Source organism: Aethalodelphis obliquidens, unplaced genomic scaffold (assembly GCF_003676395.1).
Source record: "Aethalodelphis obliquidens isolate GAN/ISIS:26980383/991018 unplaced genomic scaffold, ASM367639v1 scaffold3, whole genome shotgun sequence".
Lineage (NCBI taxonomy): Eukaryota > Metazoa > Chordata > Mammalia > Artiodactyla > Delphinidae > Aethalodelphis > Aethalodelphis obliquidens.
In genome coordinates, this window is record NW_020837947.1 from 28,106,264 (window position 1) to 28,127,373 (window position 21,110).

The 21,110-nt window shown below is 40.7% G+C and overlaps 1 long non-coding RNA gene across 1 annotated transcript in view; it reads left to right on the forward strand.

The window, feature by feature from the left end:
- LOC113608906 (uncharacterized) overlaps positions 1-21,110 on the forward strand; it is a 74,454-nt gene that overhangs the window by 41,266 nt on the left and 12,078 nt on the right. The window lies entirely within an intron of this gene.

The window sequence follows — 21,110 nt, forward strand, 5'->3', positions numbered from 1 at the left end:
TGACTCAAATATTCATTTCTGTCTTCCTTTACTCAAGCCAAATTTTTCATGTGCTTGGCCAAAAGCTATTGAAAAACCAGGATGGTAGCCAGGTTCAGAGTAATTCTAAAGTGCAAGACAAAGTATAAAAATTATTAGATTGCTCCTTGAACATAAAAACAAGTACCAGTGTAAGTTCAAACCCAGCAGCATATAAAAGAAGTATAATTATAAATTTTAATAGTTGCAACTGAACTACGTTTTGCATGGATTTGTAAAGCAGCCTGTACAAAAAAGAGATTGAGTCATGAGCATGTCTGTGTCAGATTCTGAGTAGCACATCAATTTCTAAAATTGATCTTGAATATGTTCATGTCAGAATCATCTTAAGATGCTTCTGATATAAGCCTCGTACTAAAAAGAGTGGGATTATTTTGGAGGTGTTCTAACTACAGAGCCCTCTTGAGTGGGTCACTGAAAAATCCTCTACCATTTGCCATGATGATGGCAGTACAGTTCATCCTGCTTCACAAAAAGCAGGTAATCTCTGGTTGGGTCAGAGAAGTGCTAGGGGTGGAGAGGAGGAAGGATGGTGAGGAGACTGGGGCAACTCTGCTGAACAACTTGAATTTGACCTCTATTACACCCGCCTCCAATTTCTTCAGAGGAGAGAATGACATCAGAATAGTCACAATTATTGAAGCTTGATGGTAGATACAGGGGGTTCATTACACTATCTTTACTTTTGTTTAAAATTGTCTATTATAAAAGTTAAAATACTTCCCCAAAGTAGTTCCTAGGAAATATTTTTTTAATAAAAAGAAAGAAATGTAAGGGATTCTTGTATTCTTATTGTTTTTCTTAATTGAAAACCAACTTTATTTTATTTATTATTATTGTTTTTCTGGCCACACCCTGCAACTTGTGGAATTTTAGTTCCCTGACCAGGGATGGAACCCGGGCCCTCGGCAGTGAGAGCGTGGAGCCCTAACCACTGGACCACCAAGGAATTCCCCAAAACCAACTTTAAAAAGAGAAATATATATATTTAGTTATATATGCCTAATATTTTGCCTATTTTTCACATCTGTATATGTTTTTCTCTAGCGCATAAGAGAGGAAAAGTGAACGAGCGGGTGTTTTCCCTAAAGAGACTATATATTTTTTCTTACCACACTAATGCTTATAGTCTGAAAAATTCCATTAAGATATGGCAAGTAGACAACTAGAGTCCACTTTCCACTTCATGGGATAGGCTTAGGAAATGACTCTTAATTGAATCCGCACACACAAAAGTACACACACTTGCCTTTCATTATCTCGGCAATCTTTTACGCAGGAAAACTCCAGTGAGCATTGAATCTAGCCCTGCGGTGCACCCTGAAATATTCCGTGCAGCAAGATTTCCCGATAACTCATGTTCGAGAGGGAATAGCCTTTAGTCTAGCCACATACACATCTTCATTTTAATAATTCGGTATAGCTTGAAGTTACAAACCACAACCTGATGTGTCTAGTTATATAGTTTAAAGCTCTGTGTGAAAACTCATTAAGTCTGGTTTTGTGTGTGTGTGTGTGTTTCTGTGTGTATTTGTTAGTGTTCTCTTTTGGTGCAGGAAATATAAGTATTTGGGGGGAACCAAGTTGGTTATATTTTACAGAATATTAAATAAAACTTTAGAACCATCAATTTACTAATTTAAGAAGTTCATTCAATGAAGAAATATTTATGGAGTACTTTTATGAGTCAGGTGCTGTGGTTGGTGCCGTGAGTACAGTAAAGAGCAAAGCCATGTGGTGGTCTCTGTCTTCGTGGGCCTTTCAGACTTAAATGGGAGGAAACATTCATCTAAATGACCAGGCATGTGACTACATAATTACGGATGCTGTAAGTGCTATGAGAAAAAGACTGGGTACTTTGAGAGTATGTAGTAAGTCATCCCTGCGTAGCTTAGGTCAGGGAAGGCATCCGGAGGAGATGATATATGAACTCATATCTGAAGGGTCGGAAGAGTACCAGATGGAGGGAAAGAGAAGAGACTGATTTCAGGGAGAAACATGACACTTCTGGACGTACCGGGAGGCCATGGCAGTTGAAGTGTGAGGGGCAGAGGGAGACTGCTAAGCAATGAAGGTAAACAGGTTAAGTCCAAGTTGAGTCCTGCAGGGCTGTGGACGCCGTGGAAAGAATTTGGTCTTTATCTTAAGAACAGTTGGAAAGTCTATTAAGGGTTTTAAGTGAGGGATAACATGATTTGATTTATGCTTTTAAGAAAATCACTTTGACTGGAGTCTGGAAAATGGATTAGGTTGGGTAAGAGCGTCTACCGCCCCTGGAGAGGCAGCGATTAGACTATTAGAATCCAGCCTTTCAGTTGTAAATTGGGAACATGGAGGTGAGTAGAATATTATCCTGTCTCTTCAAGATCACATGCTATGGGGAGTCAGACTTGTAAACAGATAATGATACAATGTGATGAGCTTCATATGAAAGCTGAGTAAAACACATTTCAGGAACACAGTAGATAAAGCAATTAATCTTGACTGGGAGGATCTGGGGAAGCTGTACGAGGAGTCAACTTCACCTGGCAGTCAGGTACCTAGATCCTTCTATCCTGAGGCTCTGCCTTCAGAGCCTCAGAGTCTTCTGCATCCAGCAGGAACCAGAAGAAGAAGAAGAAATGGAGAAGGCACACCAGGTTCTTAAAATTCCTGTCCTGGGAGTGACAGACATCAGTTCTGCTCACATGACATTGGCAAGAGTTAGTCACATGGATACACTGGGTGAAAGGGAGGCCAGGAAATGTAGTCACTGTCTGGGTCACTGCCAGTGACAACTCAAGTCTGGAAACGTTGCTGGACAGAAGGCCATCTATGCCACGCATACTATACATTTATTTGTCTAGTGTCAGTGTTCCTTTGTCAGAATATAAACTCCGTGGAAAAGTGATTTTTTTCTGTTTCTATCCCTCTTGTAATTCCAGGACCAAGAACAGCTTTTGGATCCTGATAGATGTCCAATGAGTGTTTTTCTTAATTTTGGAAGATCATAGATTGGAGGAGGGAAGGGGTTATTGTCAGTGTGGGAGTGTGGGCTGAAAAGATAGAGTCAGATCATGAAAGACCATGGCTGTGTATACTTGTAGCGAGAATGAGCATGGGCTTCCCTACAGCACCAATTTGCCCAGATCTCAGGCAAATTGGACTAGAACCAAAGCATTTGGCCACATTTTTTTTTCCATGAAACTATCTGGACAATAGTTGCACAACAGGAATTTCTCTATTGCCATCCTGTGGCTTTGTAGATAAGCAGCCATGAATCAACCAAAACCCCCAAATGCGATTCTGTTTGATTTAACTGCAGTTGTATACACATGGCCTGTGCTCCTCCATGGGAAAGTTTTACTTCGTCCAGTGGACTGCATGTTAGATGTGTGGCATAATTCCAGATTATTTCTTTGGCTTTTTCCTCTACATGTTCTGCTAATTTAGGCCCGATCTGTTATTACACAGGTAAGTGTAGAGCATGAAGTACCATCAATGCACTTTGGGTTAAGGGACTTTAGTGGGGGGTGACTTCAGATTTTAAGGCAAGCTCTCAGGCTCCTATGTAGCCTCTCCCGGGGTCACCATATCAGACCAAATGCTGAATTGCATGGACTGTGTTTTTGATTTAGTAACTCATGTGGGGTTCCTTTGAATTATATAGCATGACCATGATATGTCAAAATAAGAGAAGATACACATGTGTATTTGGTCAACATGTGACCAGATATTCAGATACTTGAAAATATTACATAATTGACTGAACACTAGTTATGCTGACATGATCTTTGTACTCTTGTAGATATTTTTAACTGGCCACATACCTTATCTTTACATCATAAAAGTCACCCATGAGATGTGCCCTTTAAAACAGGTTATGCAATATGAATGATCAACATATGTATACACTGCCGGTTTTACAAAATCTTTTATTCAAAACTGGAAAGTTTTGAATATTATTTGCAGAAACTGGAAAGTGTGCTTATTATTTGCAGAAAAATCAGTCCAAAGGACTTAACCGAAACAATGTGTGGTTGCGAGGATGCCATACAGAGCTATCTGAGATAGAGAGGATTTGGCAAATACCTGACAAAGCCTTCTAGCTCTTACTCTGGAGTATTTTTGTTTGAAAGACAAAGACATGTTAGGTTCAATTTATTTCATTAAATAATTTGCATCTTGGGGCAAAATTCTTTCTGAAACATCTATGTGGACTTTGGGACCTCATATGATGTTTACCACATAATTGAAGAGTAACTACTTCCACACCCCAGAGGAGGGGATAGAAACAATGTGAAGCCCCTTATCCCAGAATCCTGGGAGTGTGAGGACATAACATTTGTGGGTAAGTGGAATGAAGCTTTGGTTCATGATTATCTACGTTATACAACTGCCTTGATCACAATTAGAGACATACAAATTAGTGTTTTTCCACTAAATAGAAGGGAGAAAAGGCCTAAGGGTAAGATGTGTGAGGATGTTTTTATCCATTTTATTATTTTTATTGCTATTTTATTGTATTTTTCTTCTTCAAAAACCAAAAAAACAAAACAACAACAACAAAAAACACAACAGATAGACTAAGTAAGCTATTTCTCTGAGTTAATTTGTTACAGAGATACTTGTACCTCCTAAGAGCTATCACTATCACACCTGCCTTTCAGAAACCTATCGATAACAAATTGATCTTTTTTCTCTCTAATGGAAACACTAACGAGTAATCTGATCATCAGGTAGGAGGTGTTTCCTATTTCATAGTTTGCTAGGGCGGCCATAACAAAGTACCACAAACTGGCTGGTGTTTAAACAACAGAAATTTATTGTCTGCTAGTTCTGGAGGTCAGGAGTCTGAGGTCAAGGTGTCGGCAGAGTCGGTTTCTTCTGAAAGCAGTGAGGGAGACTTTGTTCCATGCCACTCCCCTTGTTTCTGGTGATTTGCTGGCAATCTTTGGCATTTCCTTGGTTTTGGGGATCACCCAATCTCTACCTTCATCCTCATATGGTATTTTCTGTACATGCGTGTGTGTCCAAATTTCTCCTTCTTGTAAGAACACTAGTCATATTCGATTAGGGGTCCACCCTACTCCAGTGTGACGTCACCTTAACTAATGACATCTGCAACAGCCTATTTCCAAGTAAGGTCACATTCTGAAGTGCTGGGGTTAGGACATCAGCGTATGAGTTTTGTGAGGAGACAATCCATCCCCTAACACTCTCCAAACAGTGATCCTGGAGAAAGGGGAGAAGGGAGGGACATCTAGTAAGTGGAATTTATATTCTTAATGCTGCATAGCCATACCCAGTTTTGTTTTCCTGGGTGGTCCATTTTTACCTAAGAAGGTGGAAGAAGCTCCTTCAAGTTTCCCTCCCTCATCGAACTTGGTTTCTGCTTGCATCTAAAAAGGATAAAATATATACACCCCACATCCTGCCCAGCAAGTGTACGTGGGGATGAGATGAAACAAAGGCTGTTGCTATACTTTGAAAAAACTGATGCATTGTGTCTGCAAGTGGTAGTGCAGTTTTTTTTTTTTCTTTTTTGTCACTACTCTCATAAGAGTCAATAGTTCCCTAATTGGCTGATTATAAAAATTGCCTTGATACCTTGGTATTTATGGAGACTACTGACTCAGCAGCAGGGCCTAGGAAATATTATTTTTAATGCTCTCCAGGTGATTAGCCAGATTTGGAACTACTGGTCTTGGAAAATTTCTCCTTTAAGAGTGACCACTGTCAATAATGTATATTTAACTTTATTATTCACGTGAAAGGGAAAATATTAATTGATGGTTCCAATAATGGCACCATCTGTTGATTTTAGGAAGGCAGCGTGTGTTTAGTGGGTGTTCCTGGATTCGAATTCTGATTCTATATATAACTTTTAATGCTTATATATCCATTTAGTAGATGTAAATTGGGGCAAGTAACCTTTCTGAGCTTCAATTTCATTATCTATGAAATGAGGATAATAATGCCTTCCTTGCAGGGTTGTTGGGAGAATTAAATTGGATAACTTATGAAAAGCTGCTGGAATTCGACAAGTCTTCATTAAAAGGTCATTTCTTTCTTAGTCTTCTAATATTTTAATTTATTTTGAGTCACTATCATTAACTTTTTGTAAATGGGAAACAGTTAAAATTGATTAACTAGAACTATACACAATGTTTCCCTTTGCTCTGACTTTTATCTTTTTGATTAATATTTCTTGGATTCAAAGGTTTGAATGTGGAATTAAGATTGCTAGATGTTTTCAGGGTACACCAGGTCCTAATAGTGCTATATTAATTTTGTGGAAGAGTGAGAATGTTGGCAGTAAATCCTGAATTCTAAGCAAATGGGTGAGCTAAGAAAAATCCAGTGTGATGAATGACCCATTAACTTGTGAAGCTTGGGTACATGCTGCAGGGCAGGACAGAGCTGAAGGCACTGGACCATAATATGGTTAAGTATTAAGCTTCTAGTAGCATGTAGAAGAGATCTCCATTGCATTCCTGTGGAATGTTTTAAGTAAGCATCTGGCTTTTAAAGAGTCACCGTTATTAAGGAATGCATTATATTTCCTCCTTAGACTCTTCATGGTATTGGTCTTTCAATAATGCCACTGGTGTCTTAAGAGTTCTCAAAGTTGGAAAGAAAATAGTGGAAAACAAGAGGGAAGTGCAACATTTATTTGCAATTGGCTGGGTCTTAGAGACAGAGCATCAGCCTTTTAATTGCTGAATCTAGTCTTTTTCCAGATTAGTTCAGGCACACTTTGAGGTACCCAGTCTGAAATTCTAAGAAAAATCTATTTGATTTCAGTTTCCTTCTAAGCACATTAATGGCAGATGTTAGCATCCTTTTTTTAGAAGATTTCTCTGCCTCTTGAGGTCTTCTACACTCTTGCATAAAACCACACAAAACAAGAAGAAAACTTATCCAGAACATGAACTAGCAAACTATTTATTTATTTATTTATTTTACATCTTTATTGGAGTATACTTGTTTTACAATGGTGTGTTGGTTTCTGCTTTATAACAAAGTGAATCAGTTATACATATGTTCCCATATCTCTTCCCTCTTGCGTCTCCCTCCTTCCCACCCTCCCTATCCCACCCCTCCAGGCGGTCACAAAGCACCGAGCTGATCTCCCTGTGCTATGCGGCTGCTTCCCACTAGCTATCTACCTTATGTTTGGTAGTGTGTATATGTCCATGCCTCTCTCTCGCTTTGTCACAGCTTACCCTTCCCCCTCCCCATATCCTCAAGTCCGTTCTCTAGTTGGTCTGTGTCTTTATTCCTGTCTTACCTCTAGGTTCTTCATGACATTTTTTTTTCTTAAATTCCATATATATGTGTTAGCATACAGTATTTGTATTTCTCTTTCTGACTTACTTCACTCTGTATGATAGACTCTAGGTCTATCCACTGCATTACAAATAGCTCAATTTCGTTTCTTTTTATGGCTGAGTAATATTCCATTGTATATATGTGCCACATCTTCTTTATCCATTCATCCGATGATGGACACTTAGGTTGTTTCCATCTCCGGGCTATTGTAAATAGAGCTGCAATGAACATTTTGGTACATGACTCTTTTTGAATTATGGTTTTCTCAGGGTATATGCCCAGTAGTGGGATTGCTGGGTCGCATGGTAGTTCTATTTTTAGTTTTTTAAGGAACCTCCATACTGTTCTCCACAGTGGCTGTATCAATTTACATTCCCACCAACAGTGCAAGAGGGTTCCCTTTTCTCCACACCCTCTCCAGCATTTATTGTTTCTAGATTTTTTGATGATGGCCATTCTGACTGGTGTGAGATGATATCTCACTGTAGTTTTGATTTGCATTTCTCTAATGATTAATGATGTTGAGCATTCTTTCATGTGTTTGTTGGCAGTCTGTATATCTTCTTTGGAGAAACGTCTATCTATTTAGGTCTTCTGCCCATTTTTGGATTATTTCATTATTGATTGTGATTAATTATAATTTGGCTGGAAAACGTCAAATATTGTAGACACTTCCATTTTTATTGGTTGGTTCTAAACATGTGTTTCAGAAGCTGCTCCATCTTCTTATGTGTGATCCATAATAATGGATGTGGCAGCACTATGTTGATGGATATTAAAAGTGTCATCAGGTTTTCTTCAGCTAGAGACACTGACAGATAAGAGCAAAGGGAGAAGTTTTGTAAAAAAAGAAATGGGGGAAAACAACCAACACAGAAAGGAGCAGATAATCTTTGTAAGAAGACTCTTGAACTGAAGCAATTTTTTCCCTGTCTAAATCCATCGGGACAAGATAAGTAGCACCTTTAGAAATGCTGAAAAGATTCAAGCAGGTATCAGACCCAGACTCTAGAGAAGGATGATAGTAGTTACTGACAATGCTGAACATCGGAATTGTCAGACCAGAAGAAGGTAACAATGTGAGACAAGTCCTGGAAATGAAATGGATCAATGTATGGTATCTATGTATTTCAGCCAGAATATCTGGGGAGTCACCAACAGGAAACAGAAGGTTGATCACTGAAGACTTTGACCCTATGGAGTCCAGGGTGGGGCTCTTTGGTTGACCAGATGGCCTGATGTTTGTTTTTAGGTAGAAAGGGGCCAAAGGCAATGTTTCTCAGAGAGGGTACAAAAGAGAACGCCTGAGCCCATCATAGGGTAATATAAAATAAATATATGTTGAGCTGAACCATCGACCTGGCCAGTAGCCAGAATAGCAGAAGCAGAGAACTTTTCAGGGTCAAACTGAGACATAAAAAAATGGGGAAGCTGGGACCCTTGCAACTTATCCACATCCCAAAGGGTGACAGCATGGATCGGAGATGAAAGGAAATTACGCCTAAGAACAAGTCCTAGAGTTTTGCTTTTAGATGCTCACTAGCTTAGAAAAGTCAGGGCCTGGTTTTCTTGATTTCAGAAAAACAGAATTACTGATTAAACAAGACCATGGTTGTCCTACCAGTCGAAGTGAGCAAACACTGGAAATGCTACAAAGGCAACTCTTTGCAATGCAAATTGGTGCCACGGGAGACTTTTGCTCAGCTGTCTGCTAAAATGCCTGTGAATGTCTGCACAATTGTACTGTGGCTGTGGCGGGGGGAAGTTTTCCATAACTCCCAAGCTTTATGGGTGGAAATAATAACTCAGATTAAGCATCGTCTGAAAAATAATTTGTTATCATTCTCAAGAGAAATAGGTTTTCTGCTACAGCAGCTCAATGCTTCACGGTTGAACTATTTCATTCATTCATTCATTCAACATTTAATCTGGGCACTCAGTATCCAGCAGGCATGGTGCCTTCATGTACTTGCAGACTGCATTTGTACTGATTGTTTCCGTGTGACTACACATTTAATACCATCTAGACGAGGACAGAATGTAAATATGGCGGCAAGTTATAGATGGAGTCTTTTCTTAGGATGAAGGATTTTAGAAGCATAACAACATCCATTATTTCTATGAAAAGCCATGACATAAAAAGCTGTCTTCCAACAACGTGATTTGGAGAAAGAGATTTATTTATAGTTTACCAGATCTCATGATCCAGTTGGACAATTCATCTTTTCACAAAGAAATTTCAGAAGAATGTCTCATTTCGAGTTTCTCCACATCCACAGAGGGAGGAGCCATCAAACTTTATATTTACTTTGTAAAAGTCTCTCAATCATGCATAGCTTTTCTAGAGCATAAACCTCAAAATACCTCCCATGTAACATTAAACTAAAAACTTGAAAGCGGTATCAAGGAAAAATAAAAAATAGTTTAAATTCTCCTTTTTTTTTTTTTTTACTTTTGGAAGCAGCAAATTTTACCAGCTGAGATCAGAGCTTGTCTTGCCTGGTGTCACAACAGCCAGTGTTTACTGTGGCTTACAAAGGTGCTGAGTGCTTCACACATATTAAATCATTTAATCCTGGTAACAACCGTGAGAGATTGGCACTGTTTCTTTCCCTATTTTACAGATGAGGACCTAGAGGTGCAGATGCCAGGTAGTGACCAAGGTCTCAATGCTAGAAAGTGCAATTTTGGGGTATGAACTTGGACAACGTGGCTCCGGAATTGGTCCTCTTGACCACTACCCTAGGTTAGGAGAAGCAACAAGGCCAAAGTGGGTGGTAATGTGCCAGTTGCCTTCCACCTCTCAGGTCTTGATTTTCCAGTCACTATCTCAGCCTTGTTGTAAATGAGAAGCAAGTTACAGCTAAAATGTAAGAACTGAAATGACACACAGCGTTCTTATTACTGTTTGGTCAAGGGCTCTAGTGCGCAAGTGTATTGGGGGCTGAAGGCGGAGGAGAGAGTAGAGGCAGAAAACAGGAAGCTATTTAAGCCAATGGCAGCCCCAGATTATGATAATAGAAATGTGGGCCCTCTCAACTTAGTAAATAACAGGCCTGGTTCCCAGGTCAACGACTTATCCCTGACTTACTTCAGAGTTCACCCAGGTGGTGGTAGTGGTGGCGGTGGTGAGGGTTGCAATGAGAGAAAGAGAGAGAGAGGGAGAATTGATAACTGGTATTAGATACCGGGATGAATTCAGATCAGATACCTTCAGGAATAGAGATGTGGGAAATCTAGGTGGAATGGCAGAACTAAAGAACATCTCTTTTTTAGATTTAAGGAAGTTGGAACTAATCATTGGTGCGACTTGAGATAATCCTCATTTCCTCAGGAATAGAAACGTGTGAGAGGAGCCCTCGGTCAGGGTGAATGTCTTTGGTGTTGGAAAGGAGAGGGAGTGGGTGATTGGCATTTATCTGGAGCCAGGCTCGTAGCAGCAACCTGCCAACGGCCAGAAGGGCCGTAGCGAGAAAGGCTTCTCCCAATAGAAGGCTTTTTGAATTTTGCTGTGTGAAGAAGGGAAGAGAGCTGAGAGAGAAAAGCACCTCACCAAAATGAGGCTTTCAAGTGTCTTCCAGAAATACCCAGGCAAGTCAGCGGATATGGGAGCCTTGTGCACACCCCACCTTTCATGACTCCTCTTGAAAGCACAGCCGGTACCTCAGAAGGCTTCCTTGCCTTGCCTAGCTGCAGGAATGTTCATTTCCATCCTGGTCTCTGAGCGCAAAGTAAAGCATTAGATGTGTTTCTTGGGCCTCTCACCGCCGCGGCCTCTCCCGTTGCGGAGCCCAGGCTCCAGACGCGCAGGTTCAGCGGCCATGGCTCACGGGCCCAGCCGCACCGCGGCATGCGGGACCCTCCCGAACCAGGGCACGAACCCGCGTCCCCTGCATCGGCAGGCGGACTCTCAACAACTGCGCCAACCAGGGAAGCCCCAGATGTGTTTCTTTTTGTTACCTGCACAGCAAACAGACTTCCAGTGGCAAGGACTTGTCTACATCTGTGTGTCCTGCACACCTGCTTCTCACTTTCACTCATGTCAAAAGGAAATTTTCTTCACTTGCGAAGGCTTTCATTTGACCGGCAAGATGTTGGCCTCCAATCTGGTAAGCAGGCTTCCAAACAAGCTTAATATCATTGAGTAAAAAAAAAAAAAAAAAAAAGTCAAATATTTGTTTTATTTCTTCATTAATATCTACGATGTTTGCCCTTTGCCATTCAGGTTTTAAATAAATATATTTAGTGGTGGACATTTACTTCGGTCACTTTATGTTCTTCTCAGAGGATTTCGAGCCTCTGAAGGAGGCCAGAATGAAAGCTGGCTATTTTATGAAGGTCTTTTTTCTCTATCTCTGATAGTCCCTGATCTCCTGAGATTTGCTATGATTTGAAAAGCCAGCTCCCAGTAAGCCAGGTACGCCTCATTTTAAGAGAAAGATGTTACAATGTTTGCAAAAGATTTTGCTTTAAAGGTACTCATGACAGTTCTGCTCCAAATAAAGCTTCTCTCTTGCTTTTGGAAACCATTTGTATGCCCTTTTCCAGGAATAAGTTTACTTGAATGCTAGAACTTGTCCTGAGGAGAGAGAGAGAATGTTCAGGAACTCTCAGGTGATTGGAAGGGAGTCTTGTTGCTTAGTGATAAAATCCCCACGGGTCAGCACTGTCATCCTTTCTGGCCAGACATTTCCATCCTGTTGGGGCTAGAACAGGTAAAGAGGTGAGGTACAGCCAGAGGCCTGGTGTGGCACAAGGAACCAGCCCAGCCTCAGGCTTTGAGTGTCCTGAGGACCCAGCCTGCATCCACCACTGACTGGATTTGGGAGCTTGAGTAACTGCTTTAATCCCTGCGAGGCTTGGTTATCTTCCTGGGAAAGTAGAGCCAGTCACACATACTTCACAGGATTATGGCTGAGACGGAACTCTCCCCTACCCTCCTGATCCCGAGTTTTGCTTGGATAATTCCTGCCCAGCCCTCAGTTCCCAGCTGAGATGTTAAGTCTTCAAGAAGTGTTCCCTGACCTTGTCTGGGTAGGAGTCCTCCTATGGGCCCCAACTTCACCCTTTTCTCCTATCATAGCTCTTTTCATACCATATCACATGTCTCTTGCCCATTAAACTGCAAGTTCTGTGAGGACAGGAAACAGATATGTTTTGTTTATCTGGCATGTACCATAGCACCTGGCCCATTGTCAGCTCTTGGTATCTGTGGAATGGAATCGAATTGATGCATTGAAAATACCTAGTGCATGTGTTGCCTATGGTGGTGGCTCCTTTTCTGTCCTTGCTCTTTCTTGAATATCTTACAACTGTAGGTGGACTATTAATAATCTAATAGCCATTTACTCTCACTGTTGGATTTCTCTTCCCCCCAAATTGATGCCTAAAGCTAGAACTTCTTGATTTCTCTGTCTCCATAAGCACATGTCTGCATAAAATTGCTCCCGGTTTGCATCAAACAGCCTTGTTTTGGAGATTTCCTGAAACTATTAAAAACTATTGGATGTAGCCCTGTGAGACTCCCTGAGGAACAGACATCCCCTGAGGAACCAAGGAGGTCCTGGCAGTTAGGTGATTAGACCCTGGATAAACAGGTCTCAGTGGTGGGGAGAAGAGAAGGTGAGGAGTTTGGGAGGGAGAGAGGCTGGATTAGATTTGGGGTGGGGGGAGGACCCAACTAGGAAGAGGGGAAGAGATTTGACACAAGGGATGCTGACCCGGCACACAGCCTACATAGTTAGCAAACTAAAATACTGAAGGTAAGATGATGTGTAATGGTTCATCACTGATGTTTTCTTCTGAAAAAAAAGGGTGAGGGAGAGGAACAGGTAAGATAGAGCAATGGTAGCAAAGAGGGAATAAGAGCTGCTGCCATACTAGCATTTGGCCTTGAGACCCAGTGGGACCCCTCTTGGAGTAATGGTGGTGCTGATTTTTCCCACATTGCTTGGCCCATCATTAGCTCCTTGTGGCCTCACCTGGGCCTGCCCATTTCCTGTCACCTGCTGCCCAACGGAAAGCTTTTTCTGATTGCTGTAAAACTTGGCTGGGTTTGAAGTGTTAGGATGCTTTTGAGAAAAAGTTCAGTTCTATTGTCAATTCGAAGTGATAGTGAGCTTCTTTAAGAGTAATGATTAACTTCATGGCTAAAGGTCACTGAGAGATGAAAGTTGAAGTAATTCTCAGGCTATTTAAAGTAACTCCTACTCCTTTTTGTGGAATACTGGGAAACTTCACTGAGGAAAGGTAAAGGGGAAAAGGAAGATAAGTCTACATGCCCTCAGAGGCTGGAACACTAAGGAGTTTCTCTGTAGCTTAGGTTAATAAACATAGTTCAAACCATCTACATTAAGATCCAGGTTTTCAGAAAAGGCATACGTGGAGAGGAATTTAAGGTTTTCGTGACCTAAAAGGGAGCAGTGGTTGAAGGGTCGAGTGGTAGAGTGTGAACAAAGTGTATTCATCCAGTGACTCTCTGACAGAAAGTGTAAGGATGCCACCAACCAAAACAGCTCTCCTTTGCTTGCTTCCATCACGTTTTCCAGATGCTTGTTTCTAATTTTTTTTTTTTTTTGGTCTCACCAGTTGTATATGTACTACCAAGTAAACTGACCTTCTTATACGTATTTGTGTATTCTGAGAACTGCGGGTCCCCAATCCAATCGGTACCATTGTTAGCCTTTAATATTCTTCCACCTTCACCGACTCAGTGCACCTCCCTGCCCTGTGCTCCTTTGCTTCTCTAATACAAATACTTCCAGGGACCAACTCCTTTAATTTTTATCAGTTTATCACCACTGTAAATCTGCTGGCTGGCTATCCCAGATCTGGGTGCAGAGAGACTGGATGGGGGTGAATGGGACAGGGAAGGTAATTCGGGAATCTGGGATTCTTCACACGAAAGTGCAGGGCAAAGTAGGCAGAAGGTGCTGTTATCATCATAAGAACTGGGTGCCAGGTACACCCTGGAGCTTGGCCAAAGAGTACTGAGAGGGGAAACCCTTTCTGGGCCAACCAGAAAGGAATGACCCTGCCTCACAATTTGCCCCAAGGGCTACCCTTTTCCTTTAGATTAGGGGTGGTTGAATGAGCAGTGCTTGTCTGACTACCTTGCTGGATTGTTTGTTCCCCTAGAGTGAAAAAAATGTTCTAATGCCTTTGACAACCTAATCATTGATACACACACACACACACACACACACACACACACACACATCTATACATATATATATATGTATATGTATTACTTAAAAGATTGAAGATTGGGGGGATTCTAATTTAATCTATCCTGGAAAAAAACAATCTAAAGGAGAAAAATGTCAGGGTTCCCTGTCAAGTGATTAAGGTAGGAAACAGATTAAATACAATCTTTTCATTCTAATGCATATCCCTGAGCCCTCCCCAGCTTTGGGTGTAGGAGGTGATAGAGAGAAGAATTAGGAGATGAGAGAAAAAGATCGGAGATTCTATGTCGACGTCTATGGCACCCTCCAGGCTGGGCACAGTCTCAGAGTGAACAACGATCCTCCCAGGAGTGGATGTAATTTGGTCGTGAGGCCTATGGTCCCATAAAGGCCCTCAGCCCCTCTCAGTCCTTGTGTCCTATACAACTTCCTTGTCACTGTTCCTTAGCTCTGTGCCATGTTGTGTACTCCTATTATGCAGTGACTTGTTCATATATGTTGTTTACCAAATAAAGGTAAATACACTAAATGCCTATCAATCGAAACATACTTTTCAAACTAAAATAATCTAACGAACATATTATATAAAATATAACTAGAAAAGTTTAAAGTATAAATAAGAATCAGAACCAAATCTCTTTTTGTCTCTACTGTTTGGATTAAGGGTGAGGCAGACATAAGCTGGAAGCTTCCCAGCTTCCATTTTCACTTATTCAGTCAACAATCATCGTGTGTTGGGGAAGGCTCTGGCACAGGACAGGGCACAAAGGGGTGCAAAGTAAGCACTATGCCCACCCTTTGGGCACCTATGTTCTGTTGGAAAACAGACATGAATTAAATAATCACACAGCCTGTGATTACAAACTGTGATCTGTGCAATGGAGTGGGAGTGCTGTCCACTCCGGATTCCCTTGCAGAGGATGGAAACCTGGTGCTGATTTCATAGCAATGTCGGGCCCTAGATTGAAGAGGCTGGGCCCCATGGAGACCTACATCTCAAGATTATTCTTTCTGCTGTGAAGTTGAAAAGAAGAGAATGAGGATGAACTCAGTTGCTGAAGACTTGATTGGACAGTGAGAATTTTATTAGACTCAGGACGATATTCATTTGCCTAATAAGCTTCTAGTAATCCTTTTCTTGGGTCACTGAGAGTTCAAGTTAAACTGACATGACTTTGGCTCCAAATCTATGAGGTCGAGGCATTTTTAAGATCCATCTTTGCAGAAAAATTAGCTTTACAAAGGCGCCACCAAATTTCAGATGATGTTAAACTGCTTTTCTTCCGTTAGGAATGACACTTAATACATTAAAATTAGCGCTAGTAGCAAAAAATTAAAGTAGTAACATAACGGCTAAAATTTTTAAAAAACTAAAATAAAAGTGACTATAAACACATACTTTAACCCTTTGTGGGACTTTAAAAATGTCTTCAATAAATTCTCAGGAAATTAGAGTTCCAATTTTATGGCAAAATGATAAATTCTTAATACATATAAGTGACGATGTTTTGTTTAAATTCTGAAGTTTATCCATTAACTTTACTGTAAATTGAACTGGCCATAGAGAATTTTTCATACCTAAAACAGATATGAGAAAGTTGATTTGAACACTGAAATCTCTTACTTCCTTCATGATCATATTCTCATAGAATTTTAGAACTTGAAGTGCATAGAGTTTACATTTATAAGTAATTGTTTTCCCATTTCTTCACCCTGTAAAAATTTCGATTTCTCTTTCTCCTGATATCAGACCCCCATGCCCACTGTCTCTTTACTGCTTGCCTGTCCCTTGGTTACTTCACACACTAATCTATATAATTTGATTTCAAAGGTCTGCAAACTATTACTGCAGTAAAAGGATTTGTAATTTATTTTAGTGATAGACCCTTTATTGATAGTTCCCTCTTGATCGCCATGATACTGCATCTGTAAGGGACATTTGTTTAGTGCTCAACTAGGGCTTGAGCCATAGCTTCACATGTTATAGTGAGCTCATTTGGTCATGTCTCCTGGTTCTGTTTTTTTTTTTTGCGGTACGCAGGCCTCTCACTGTTGTGGCTTCTCCTGCTGCGGAGCACAGGCTCTGGACGCGCAGGCCCAGTGGCCATGGCTCACGGGCCCAGCCGCTCTGCGGCATGTGGGATCCTCCCGGACCTGGGCACGAACCCGCGTCCCCTACATAAGCAGGCGGACTCTCAACCGCTGCGCCACCAGGGAAGCCCCTGGTTCTGTTTTAATAACTTCTTTAGCATTAGTAGCTTGACACTGGCTAGGCTGACATTTTATTTAGAGCTGAATCATTTACATTAATCTAGAAGGTCTGGACATTCTCAGGAGGCCACCAGTCACTGTAGTCACTAGTGTAAGTTCAGCAAATGCCTGCAATCTTTTGCATTATCCGACTTCCACTCTGGGTATAAAGAAAGGCATGACTTGCTTTCTAAGAGATGGGGAAGATGAAAGTGGTTTCCAGCCATAACAGTAGTAACAGGCTATAAGAACTTGGTCTTCATAGGGGATCCTGTTCCTTTCATCAGAGACCATGCAACCATGGCTATGAATTCTTTCTTTGTTGCAGCTTGACACAGTGCCAGATAACCAATCAACAGGAGACCTTGTCTCCTCAAAGAGCTTGTCTGATGCTTGTCAGCAAGTCCTATGTGTCCACCTGCACTCTACCCCTACCAATTATCAAGCCCAGCTGTGAGGACACATGTACATATACTAATCCAATATGGAATTGAATCAGAGGAATGAAATGACAGGGAATACAGACATTAGTTCTATTTCATATTTTCAAGGGTGCTTTTGCCTTTTACTGAAAGGAACCATAAAAATTAGCCAAAGAAGACTGTTATGGCAACCTCCCCCCTGCCACCCTACTAACATTGCTGAGGACATTGTCCATGATAATTCTCAGCGTCCAGGTGAGTAATTTCTTTTAGTTTTAAGTACTGAAAATGTTTTGCTGTCTCTGGGAAACTGGTGTTTTCTCCTAATGAAGGATGTGTGAAAACAATGAAACTGACAGTGTTCCCCTTTTTACTTTGGGTGGCAAGAAACTCAGAAGTGATTTGTAAAACCAACCATTGTTACTTTGTTGGACCTTTTGGCGCATAAAGTGGAGTCCTACTTTTTCCTCTGATTCTAACAGTGTAAGCTGATTTATATCTTTCTTGGTGTTTATTTTCATTGTGCTCTTATATGGCATATATTCCTTTTAAGTCACCTCAGAACCTTTTGATTTAAGGAAGATTATCAATCAATTAATTAAAAAAAGCTAGGATAGGAATTTCCAATGATTCTCATACACCCAGTTTTCCTACACCATTTCTGACAATGGTCAGACTCTGTGCGGTTTTGCATTAGCATGTCAGGAGGAGGGGCCTGGGAGGGAAAGGTCAGGTTTCCTTGACGCTGGCTTTTTTTGGATACCTCTTGCTGTTTAAAAGGCCAGCTTATTTGTCTCATTTGAGCCAAGCTGCCAGGGATTCTGAGAGTCAAGCCCCCTTCTCTCGGAGGTAAAGGGATTCAGGTTTGAAAGAGGCAATTTCTCCTCATAGGAAAGCAAAAAGACCTACTTTTGTGGTATAAAATCTTGGAAATTTTAGAACTACTGTGTATGTAGAGTTCTTCTGTATGTAGAATTCCAGGTTTTACAACATCAAGAGCAATAACAGGGAATAATTCCCTGGTGGTCCAGTGGTTAGGACTCCATGCTTTCACTGCCAAAGGCACGGGTTCAATCACTGGTCAGGGAACTAAGATTTCACACACATACACAAACAAAAGTACACTGGATGAAGTGGTGCATTCACACGTGTAGAACTCCAGGGTAGCCCCTCTACCCTTGCCTTTGAAGGTCTGCGCTCAACCCTGAATATCGTTCCACGTTCCCCACCTCCTCTCCCCATCCCGTGCGCAGGGAGTGTAACATTAAACAGCAAAGACAAAACGCTATGACAGGTTGAAGAGAGACCACAGAAAAAAGGAAGAAGTTTTATATTTAAAAACCCTTGAAGGTACTTTTTTTCCTGCTTTTTAAACAAGGGACCCTGGATTTTCATCTTGCATTTGTCCTCACCAAATTATACCGCTGGCCAGGCCGGGGAGCTTATAAGAAAACAGGTTCTCCAGCCCCATCCCAGATCTACTAAATCAGAATGTGCATTTCTAAGATTTCAAGGTAATTCATCTACATGTCGAGGTTTGAGAAGCAGTCATCTAGATGTGTTCTACCCAATATGGTAGCCACTGGCTGCATGTGGCTCTTGAGAGCCTGAAATGTAGCTGGTCCAAACTGAGATGTGCTGTAAGTATAAAAACCACACCAGATTTTGAAGACTTAGTATGAAAACAGAATGTAAAATATTTCATCAATAATTTCTTTATTGATTAATGTTGAAGTGATGACATCTTAGATATATTAGGTTAAATAAATATTATTCAATGTAATTTTGTTCCTTTTTATTTTTTTAATAATAAAAAATAAAAGCTAGAAAATGTGACATTACAAAGTGGCTCGAATTTGTGGCTCATATTATATTTGTATTGGACAGCACTGGTTACAGCTCCAATTCTACTTCTTTTTCCATCTAAGCTTTCTTATTCTCTGTCCTATTTTTTCAGGAAAAGGTTAATAAAAGTACTAGAGTCAGTGTAATGATTTAACATGTTACTATTTCCAGATAACACTGAATTTTAACTGGGATCTTTAATACCTTATTCCACTGTAATATTCTATAAGTTTAGCTTACATCAGTATCACCTGGAGGGCTTGTTAAAATGCGAATCGTATTGCTGGATCTTGTCCCCAAAGCGTCTGACAGTCCATCTGAGGTGGGTCCCAGGAATTTCCTTTCTAACAAGTTAGTTCCCAGATGATGCAAAAAGTGTGGGACTGTTCTCACGGCTTTCAATATTGGCTACACATCAGAATCGCTGGGGTAACAAAAAAAATTACCAGTGAGTGCCTAAACCCCACCTCCAGAGATGGTAATTTAGTTGGTTTGGGATTGGGCTTAGACAATGATATTTTAAAAAGCTCTCCAGGTGACCCTACCACGCAGCAGGGTTGAGAATGAATGCCTTAATTCAAAAGCAGTAGTAAGTGGGAATTACAGGTATTGCTGGCCCAGGGCCAGAGTAGAGATGCTTTCCTTTATTCATTTTCCTTTGGGGGTATAGAGAGCAAACCACACGTTTAATCTCCGCCCTAACCTGACGTGACACGTAGGCTAATTGGCATCATTTAAATTTCATCAGCGATGAACTGGGATTCAGGGAAATACAGTGATCTGCCCACACTGCACAGGAAGATAATGGGAACTCAGTGCCCCCTCTTCCTTACTTTGAACATCCTTTATAAGCCCCTGATGTGCTAGAAGGTCGAGACCTGGCATTTCAGCTTCTCTCTCCTGTGTTGCCCTGTGTGGTTGGCACCTCTCAGTGGCTTTGATACACAGGGCTCAGTCTGGGCTGTGCAGAGATATTTGATTTACTTCGGAGAAGTTTGGCATCAAACGAAGTTACCAGCTTCACTTGCAATTCTGGTGTGTTTGTCAAGAAGATGCATTTTAAAAATAATTTAATCTCTTGTGTTTGCCTTCAAGCGACAGGAAAAAATGTGAATCTGAATTCAGTTTAATGATGAATCACTGGTTTAGCATAGCCTCTGATTGGACTGACTCACTTGGTGTATGACTCGTGTGTTGTTGGATTTATATTGTTTGAAGACGGCTTGCTATGACCCCTGGAGATGTTGTGTTTTCTTCTTAATTTTTGAAAACCATTGTTGGCAGTGTATAAAAAATAAAAAGAAAATACAAATGGTTAACACATAAATATTACTATAGATACACATGTATATATACACTAAGACTTTATCAGGGAGAGAGACTACTTCTTAGGTTATGACTATAAGGTAAAGTCGGTTGTTTGTTTGACCAGATCAATAATAAATATATTTTGTTTCTTGACAGTATGATCGATGTGAATGAACAACCATCCCCACGATATGTATTTTGAGTTGCTTCTTGATAGTTTGGATGAGTTCAAATGATAGTTTATTGGTCTCTGCTATTTTGGTCCCAGTAACCAGTGCTAAAGATTCACGAAGTGATTGTGACCGTTACGAATGTAAGCATTTTTTAGTTCAAATTCCTTAGGTTTATTTCTTGAGTTTGGGCTTAGATTACAGGGGTTATACTAATTCTCAGTACCTAAGGACATGTTTTCTATTTCCTTTTCTTTCTTAGATATATACAAATCCATTTCATGTTTTCTGGGTTCTAGATTTCATATCACACTACTCCATTGCCTTCCATTCTTTCTAGAAGAGGTGAGACACTTGTGGCAGATGTGGGTCTGCCCATGGCTTTGCTCTTTGGAAGAGTTACTGTCTTTTACCTTGATGATTATTCATAACTCATGGAGAAGATATCTCTTCACAAACCAAATGGTAGGGTATTGCATGGCAGAAATCAATCTTTTAAATCAAAGCCTCCAAAGTCATATGCTGATAATTTTAACAACATCTCTTAAAATGACCAGAAATAGGTATTCTTTTCT